The sequence below is a fragment of the Leptosomus discolor genome, chromosome 2 (genome assembly GCF_034619465.1).
Source record: "Leptosomus discolor isolate bLepDis1 chromosome 2, bLepDis1.hap2, whole genome shotgun sequence".
In the NCBI taxonomy this organism is placed as follows: Eukaryota; Metazoa; Chordata; class Aves; order Leptosomiformes; family Leptosomidae; genus Leptosomus; species Leptosomus discolor.
The window spans coordinates 97077313-97087187 of record NC_141392.1 but is presented as its reverse complement, the minus strand read 5'-3'; positions in this window follow the sequence as shown (position 1 = coordinate 97087187).

Genomic DNA, 9875 nt, shown 5'->3' with positions numbered 1-9875 from the left:
AAAGTTTTTATTGTATTCATATCCAAAGATTTTTCCCTTTCACTGTCAAAGAAATTTAGTTAAACCTCTATTTCATGAGGCCAGGAATCCTGAAGCAGTATCTAATCTGTAGTAATAAATAAAATTTCTGAAAAGCTGACCCAAATTATTTACTGTAGGAGCAGAAGTTTCCTAACCTCTTTAAAGATATCAGTTTGAGTTACAGACTGAGGTATTATCACATTTATTTTGGTGCCAATATGTAGAGTTTTTCTTGAGTATTTCCTGCTTTGTCTATGCAGGATTCGTACTGAAAATGTTTGACTTTTTAAAATGTAAACAAAAGCTAAACAAATAGTCATATAAACCTAAAAAAGTCTGTAACTATATTCTCAATGCTTTCTGTGACCGTAGATTTATTCATACAAAATCTATACAAATTACAGAAGACAAAAAATGACTATGAACAAATCAGAAACATACAAAATGGAATATGAAAATTAATAGGCTTCAGGAAAAAAGCAAACTAGCAGCCAAACTACAACATTTATCGGGGGCTTCAATATAGAAATATGATCTAAAATACTGTTCTATAATAATTTTCAGCATGGTAAACTCACAATTCCTGTTAAGATTGATTGTTAAGATTCACTGTTTAAAGCACTGTCCAACTTCCATCAACTGCAAAAACTGACTAAGACCACAATTTTGTGATTTGAACTCAAAGGGCTGGATTTTCACGGAGATGTAAATACTTAGAAGTTTGTTTCTCTTGTGTATTGAATTTACCCATATAGGTCATATTGTATAACAAGGACTGAAATTCAGATATGATAAAAAGTGAATAATAAACAAATGCAAGCCATCAAGAATGATCAGACTAACAGTGATATTAAATTTTGAAAATTTTTGTATGAAGTCTTCGTAGTACAATTGCAAGAATTAAATTAATTAATATAAAATAAAAAAATAATTAATAGCAAATTAATAAAATGTTAATTATAACAATAACACATTGTTAATTATTAAGTAACACATTGTTTGTAAAGTTCTGCCAAACTGAAACAATAGGAAGAAGATTGAGAAAAACAAATAAATGCAATGACAAGTTTTGATTTTTTTTCATATATTAAAAATTCTGTTGTTTTTTTTTTTTTCTCTGAACAAATGGACTAAACTACATACTTAGAAAGAAGGGATTCTCTGAAATAACTTGTTTCTCATAGCTGAAGTCCTTTAGGTGAAAAAAAAAGTCAAAATCTACCAAAACCGTGATACAGTCTCAAAACCTAGCAGCAACTGGCTTGCACTGCCTCCATTTTATAGTTTAATTAATTTTTTGCACTTGTTGTCTAAGAAGCACTAAGAAAGAGGTCATATTTGTGCTCTTTCCACATAAACATACATTTGCTTATTTCTTATAATGACATAATGTTGCATAGTAAGTGTTTCAAGTTTGTGTAGTGGCAATACATCTTACTGTCATGTAAGGATGCCTTGCCACTCACTTCTTATTCTTCCTCAGTTTCTTGCCTCAGGTAATACATGACATAATCATATCATATACAAAAAGGTCCTGGCTTGCTTCACTGAGGTAATCTGTACATCCTTGTTTGAATACTAAATTGCAAGATCTTTGAATCTCGTACCTTCAAATATTTTATGGCAGAAAAAAATGCAATTCTTCTGTTATACTATAAGTACACTGTTGTGGGCTTGCTTGTTTGTTCTCATTTTCAACATTCAAGAGAATTTTATAATTTGCTATTAAAACGTTGTTTCAGCCCCGGTAATCAAAATCACTTGCCTGAATTGTCTAAATTATGATCTTCAATTTCCTAACTGCCCTCTACAGACAGTGGAACAAAACTGTCCCTTCCAGAGAGTGATTGTGGTAGACGGACCAACAGATTCATGAAGCTTGTGTAGAAGTTACACGGATTTCTAATTATTGAAAATTTTGAAAAAATCTTTTTTACAAGGTTCTGGAAGAATCTGATAGAGAATATTTCATCTATTTTTTAGGATACAAAAAATCTTATTCAAGAAGGCACCGATCTATACTTGACTCTATGACATAAATGAACCTTACTCAGTGAAACTATCAGGAAAGCAAATAAAAGTATTTCAGATATATTATTGACTAGTAAATGATGCAAAAATAAACACAGAAATTGTTTTGTCTTTATCAGAGTGTGTAATTTTTGTAGTACTACTGATGCTGTCCAGTGTTATTTACAAATAGTCCCATTACAGGTGATATGTAATTATTTTCCTAACAAAAAGACTGGTGACAGATTTTGCTTCAAATGAACATTACATCCTTTAACAATTACCACTGTCCCAACTTCAGGGTCAAATTTCATCCGTTTTATAGAGCCAAAAACCAGGAGTCATTGTACAAATAATGAACACTCAAGAGTATTTAAATTTGTCTTTCATTCCAAGATTTATAGTTCATTTTATTATGATAATTTTAATTGAATTTGCTAAACTTTGGAATCCAAGAAAGACATTTAGGTTATTTTGGGGATTTTCACTTTGTATAATACCACAGTTTAAAGCAGTGTGGCCATTCAACAGTTCTCCAAAGGAAGTATATTTTCTGTTAGTCACAGGTTGTTTACATAAGAAAAGGCTCACTATTAGAAAGATGAAGGGAAAGAAGGGACAGGGTCTATTTCTCACTCACATTCTTAGGTGAGATCTTTCCCTTTATTGTATTTTTAGAAAAGACGCGTACTCAGGAATCTATTGATTTGTGTCTATAACAGAACTGAATCTGATTAATAATTTCACCACCTACTGTGCTAAACTTGTTATTATCTTTTCTTTAAAAAATTTGCACAATGCCTTCTTCAGATTAGTGCTGTAACTTACTGATTCTACAAAAATTATTTCTGTATTAAAAAGAAACCTTTCTACAGTGATCTTAGCTCGATTTTCCTTTTATTACCTTAAGGTGTCTTTTAGTCTTGTCTTTTTTTTTTTTTTTTTTCTTTTTATATGGTTTTATGGGTGTATGTCGCACAGGACTGCATCCAGATGGGTTTTGAATGTCTCCAGAGGAGGAGACTCCACAACCTCTCTGGCAGCCTGTTCCAGTGCTCTATCATCCTCACAGTGAAAAAGTTTTTCCTTACGTTAATGTGGAACCTCCTGCACTCCAGCTTGCACCCCTTGCCCCTTGTCCTATCATTGACCGTCACCAAGAAGAACCCAGCTTCACTCTCCTGACACTTGCCCTTTACGTATTTATAAACACTGATGAGGTCACCCCTCAGTCTCCTCTTCTCCAAGCTCAACAGACCCAGCTCCCTCAGCCTTTCATCATAAGGGAGATTTTCCACCCCCTTAATCAGCTCTGTGGCTCTGCGCTGGGCTCTTTCAAGCAATTCCCTGTCCTTCTCAAACTGAGGGGCCCAGAACTGGACACAATATGCCAGATGCGGTCTCATCAGAGCAGAGTAGAGGGAGAGGAGAACCTCTCTTGACCTAATGACCACACTCCTTCTAAGATTGTCTGTTTATTTTTCTCTTGGACATGAAATGTGGAGTGGTTGAGATTTATTCCTTTTAAATTACTTTTTTAAATTACAGTGTTATAAGATCATATTATGACTGCAACCTTACCAAAACTCAGCCTTTCAACTTTGTGACTTTTACCTTATCTTACCTTAAGCTGTTTTGCAACAGGCTGAGCTTATCTAGTTCTTGATGAGAAAGATGCAGTTATGAAACTCTAAAAGCTATTTCCTATGAAATGTGCATTGTGCATTTTGTTCATTGTACATTGTGAATGTACCATGCAAAAAATAAGTAAGTGGTAACAGCTGTTGTTCAGAGACACAAAATGACAATGGTTAAGTAAAATCCTGGAAACTCAGAACACTGCCAAATTTCTTCTTCTGCATTTTTCTGGAGCACTGAAGTGTCTCGTTGTTACCCACCGAATGGTATTAGCCATTCCACTGTCATTGCTGGTATAAAATATCCTGTGTTTATTTTCTGTTAATTTTTAATTCATTGTGATTACAAGATTGGTGAGTAAAAGCAAACCAGGGTTTTGGGTGGTGGTGAAAGTTTGTATCTTTAAAAAGAAGAAAACCTGTATTGACATAGGTACCTTTACATTCTCACATTATTCCAGTTTCTATTAAATGTTTTTATGAAATGTTCTCTGGCTGAGGAAAAAAGAGTGGGCTAGAAACATAAAAGCAACAGAGAAGAATTGTGCGAAGAGAGTCTAAAAGTGTGGGACTTCTTCTGAAACACATTCCCCTTTACATTTATGGCATATTAATTCTTTACACTTAAACTATGGGAAGACTAAGGAAAAAGATAGATAAAATCTTCATAACAGGAAAAGAACTCTTCCTCTTCCTTTTCCCTCTTTCTTTGTCTGCATCTACTTGAAATGTTCAGCATCTCGTACTCTGTAGAATGTTATGTGCATTTCTATATTCTTTAGGTGTAAAATATTTTTTTTTATATTTTTAATGTCTTTTTTAAATACTGCAATGCACCATGGCAATCAGACACAATTATGCACTGTTAGCTTGATAGATGCCATATTTTAAAATACTGGTCATTCTTTTAACAATCACTCACCAATTGCTTCACTGCTTCTTTTACTGTCCTGGAGATGAAATCAGGAGGGTAGCTTAGCATGCGGCAAGAGCTTCCTCACCTCTATTTATAAAAGCTTATATAGTCTTAAGCTACTGTTAAACTATTGTATTTCCTGGATGAAAAAGCATATGGAATTAGAGGCAGGAGAAAAAGAGAGGCATAAAGGGTAGAAGACAATGGGAGCCTTCAGCTAAGCAGATATGGTTGGATAGATATAAGGGGGATTCTCCAACTCCGGCGAGCACAGCAGCTACACCGATAAGTACTAAGGCTCTCACTCAATCTCTAGCAGCACAAGTTGCCGCTGTGTCCAGAAGGAAACATACAAAGAAATCAGAACCAGGAGAGGGTCCTTCTAAAGCCCCACCAGCAGACGTAGAGGAGTCAGAATTGGAAGAGGAGGATAATGCGCCTGTGACTGGGAAAAAACATCTTAAAAAGACAGATCACCCAGTGACAGATGATGAAGATTCAGACGAGGGTCCTTCTAAAACAAAACCATCAGAGGGGGAGGAGTCAGAAAGAGGAAAGTACACCCTTCTCTAGGAAAGATCTCCGTAATGTGAGAAAGGACTTTAGTTGTTATAAAGGAGAGCCTATTACTAGCTGGTTGCTCCAATGCTGGGATAATGGGGCTGACACCATAAAGCTGGACAGTAGAGAAGCTAGGCAATTGGGATCCCTGGCTAAGAATGGAGGCACTGACAAGGCACTTGCGAGAAAGAAAAGCAATATCAGCCTCTGGAAATGACTCTTAGCAGCTGTAAAGAGCAGGTATCACTTTAAGGAAGATATTGAATGCCGCCCAAGCAAATGGAACACTATGGAAAAAGGTATTAAGTACCTGAGAGAATTAGCTGTGCGAGAGGTGATCTATAGTGACTGGCAAGCAATTATAGATCCCAATGAAATGACATGTCAGCGACCCATATTGAGGAAGTTTGTACAGAGTGCACCATCAGTGTATTCCCATACGTTGTCAACAATGGTCCGGGGAGGAGATGGCGAGGCATCAGCTGTGAATAAGGTGGCTAACAAAGTGCGACAGTATGAGGATAGTCTCTCTGATCCCATGAAGGCCTGTGTCTCAACTGTAGCTAAGGAAGTGGCTGAGAAAATATCTAAGAAAATTGAAAGTATGTATGAGAAATTGTCTAAGAAACAAGACAAACCATATTCTTCCCCTGAATGGACTTGTGTTGAAGCCATTAGGAGAAGACACTATCCTACAAGGCCAGCCCGAAAGGAACAGTACATATCCCGAGGTACCATGTGGTCTTTCCTGTGTGAGCATGGCAAGGACATGAGTAAATGGGATGGTAAACCTACTTTTGCTTTGCAGGCTCAAGTACGCAGGTTACAAGGTAGAACAAATAAAAGAGAAAATTCTTCTACCAGAGCAATTGCTCCAGTGAATACAAACCCATTTGTTGATGGGTGCTGTGCTAAAAATTAGAGGGGCCCTGCCTCCAGCCAGGTGGAGGAGAGGGACAACCGAATTTATTGGACTGTGTGGATCTGATGGCCTGGCACGTTAGAACCTCAGAAGTATAAAGCCCTTGTAGATACTTGTGCACAATGCACCCTAGTGCCATCAAGTTGTAAAGGAACACAAGCTCTTACTATTGCTGGAGCGACAGGAGGATCTCAACAACTGACTGTTGTGGAGGCCGAAGTGAGCCTAACTGGGGACAAATGGGAGGAGTACCCTATAGTGACTGGTTCTGATGCTCCATGCATCCTTGACACAGACTTTTTAAAGAGGGGGTACTTTAAAGACCCAAAAGGTTGTCAGTGGGCTTTTGGTATAGCACCTATAGAGGCTAAAGAACTATTAGCTTCATTGCCTAAACTTTCAGAGGAGTCCACTGCTGTGGGATGGGTGAAGATTGAAGATCAACAGGTGCCAATTGCTACCAAAACAGTGCATAGATGACAATATCGTAACAGCCAAGACTCACTGATTTCCATTTCTAAGTTAATTTGTGAACTTGAGTGTAAAAAGGTGGTTTACAAGGCTCATTCACCCTTTAACAGCCCTATATGGCCAGTACGGAAGTCTAATGTAGAATGGAGGTTAACAGTGGACTATTGTGGCCTGAATGAAGTTATGCCACTGCTTAGTGCTGCTGTGCTGGACATATTAGAACTTCAGTACGAACTGGAGTCAAAGGCAGCTAAGTGGTATGCTACAATTGACATTGCTAATGCATTCTTTTCTATTCCTATAGCACCGGAATGCAGGCCACATTTTGCTTTCACCTGGAGGGGTATCCAGTACACCTGGACTTGACTGCCCCAGGGGTGGAAACAGCCTTACCATTTGCCATGGACTGATCCATTCTGCACTGGAGAAGGGTGGAGCTCCAGAACACCTGCAATACATTGATGACATCATTATATGGAGTAATTCAGCAGAAGAAGTCTTCAAGAAAGGTAAGAAGATCATTGAAATTCTCTTAGATGCTGGTTTTGCCACAAAAAGGAGCAAGGTCAAAAGACCTGCACGAGAGATCCAGTTTCTAGGAATCAAGTGGCAAGATAGGCATCGCCAGATCCGAATGGACGTGGTTAATAAAATCTCTGCTATGTCCCCACCAACTAACAAAAAGGAAACACAAGCCTTCTTAGGCGTTGTGGGTTTCTGGTGAATGCATACTCCTGGTTACAGTCAGATTGTGAAACCTCTCTATGAAGTGACTCAAAAGAAAAACAGTTTCCACTGGGGCCCTGTATAACAACAAGCCTTTGAACAAATCAAACGTGAGATTGTACACTCAGTATCTCTTGGGCCAGTTCGAACACTAAAAATATACTCTATACTGCAGCTGGGGATAATGGTCCAACCTGGAGCTTGTGGCAGAGAGCACCAGGGGAGACTCGAGGTCGACCCCTAGGATTTTGGAGACGAGGATACAAAGGCTCCGAGGCCAACTATACACCAACTGAAAAAGAAATACTGGCAGCATATGAAGGAGTCAGAGCTGCTTCAGAAGTGATTGGTACTGAAGCACAGCTCCTCCTGGCGCCACAATTGCCTGTACTAGGCTGGATGTTCAAGGCTGAGGTTCCTTTTACTCATTATGCCACTGATGCTACCTTGCTACCTGGAGTAAGTGGGTTGCATTAATCACACAGCAGGCCCGAATAGGAAACCCCAATCGTCCAGGAATCTTAGAAGTCATTACTGATTGGCCGGAAGGTAAGATTTTATAATGACACCAGAAGAAGGGGTAACGTGTGCTGTAGAAGCCCCATCGTATAATCAGTTGCCAGATAATGAAAAGCAATATGCTCTGTTCACTGATGGATCCTGCAGTCTTGTAGGGAATCGTCGGAAGTGGAAAGCTGCTGTGTGGAATCCCACACGACGAGTCGCAGAAGCGGCTGAAGGAGAAGGTGAATAAAGTCAGTTTGCTGAGGTAAAAGGCATCCAGTTGGCCTTGGACATTGCTGAACAGGAAAAGTGGCCAGTACTCTATCTTTACACTGACTTATGGATGGTAGCTAATGCCTTGTGGGGTTGGCTGAAACAGTGGAAGCAGAATAACTGGCAGCGCAGAGGTAAACCAATTTGGGCTGCTGCATTGTGGCAAGACATTGCTGCCCAGATGGAGAAACTAGTTGTTAAGGTACATCAAGTAGATGCTCATGCACCTAAATGTCAGGCCACTGAGGAACATCGAAACAATTAGCAAGTGGATCAGGCTGCGAAAGTGTTCCAAACAGACCTAGACTGGGAATATAAAGGTGAACTATTTCTGGCTCGGTGGACCCATGACACTTCATGACATCAGGGAAGAGATGCGACGTACAAGTGGGCTCGTGACCGAGGGGTGGATTTAACTATGGACGCTATTGCGTAGGTTATCCACGACTGTGAAACGTGCGTCGCAATCAAGCAAGCTAAACCATTAAAACCTTTGTGGTATGGGGGACAATGGTTGAAATATAAGTATGGAGAGGCCTGGCAGATTGATTATATCACATTGCCTCAAACCCGTCAGGGTAAGTGTTATGTGCTTACAATGGTGGAAGTGACCACCGGCTCGCTGGAAACATATCTGGTACCTCATGTCACTGCCCGGAATACCATCCTGGGCCTTGAAAAGTGAATTTTGTGGCAACATGGTACTCCAGAAAGAATTGAGTCGGATAATGGGACTCATTTCAAAAACAGTCTTATAGACAACTGGGCTAAGGAACATGGTATTGAGTGGATATATCATATTCCCTACCATGCTCCAGACTCTGGAAAAATTGAACGGTAAAATGGACTATTAAAAGCTACTCTGAAAGCAATGGGTGCTGGAATTTTCAAAAATTGGGACAAGCATTTAGCGCAAGCCGCCTGGTTAGTTAACATGAAAGGATCTATCAATCGAGCTGGTCCTGCCCAATCTGACCTTTTACATACAGTTGAAGGGGATGAAGTCCCTGTGGTGTGTGAATTTGTTGAGAAAAACTGTGTGGGTATTTCCTGCTTTGGGCAAAGGCAAACCCATTCGTAGGGTTGCTTTCGCTCAAGGACCTGGTCATACTTGGTGGGTGATATTGAAGGATGGTGAAGTCCAATGTGTACCTCAAGGGAATTTAACTTTGGATGAGGACACTTAATTCTGACCTGTACAGTGTTAATTGCCACATAATACTAACAGTATTCAATAAGTGTCTTTCAGGATAACCGGAGCTAGTCTCATCGAGGGGCGTCCAACAACTTCTTCGAGATGGACTTGCAGACTGTGTGCACGAACCACAACGAACTTTCCTGCCCTGAGAGATTGCTATGGAAGATGGAAACCCATAATCATGAACTAAATAAACCTAATGAACTTTCATGTAAAAAGACAAATCATAAGGTAGTAATGAGTATGACGTAAATGGTATGGAATAAGGGATGGAATGTCCTGGTTTGGGCTAAACCAGAACTAATTCTGTTTTAGTGCTTTAACTTTTCAGTTAAGTCTCCTCTAGCTAACGGCACTTTCTGAAACAGCAGCATGTTTTTCCAGACAGCGACTGCTTCTAGCAGTGGTAAGGCCTGATGTTCATAGCTCGTACCAAGGAATGATATGCAGAGAGGCCCTTGCTTATACTTGTTCTTGTAGCGACCAATGTCACTGCTAAATCTTGCACTGCGTGTTGGAGTGCCAGGAGTGAAAAGGGTCGCAAGCACAAAAAAGGTCACACCTGCAGGGAGGAGCGAACCGGACAGGTGACCCAAACCTGACCAACAGAATATTTCATCCCATATATGTCATATT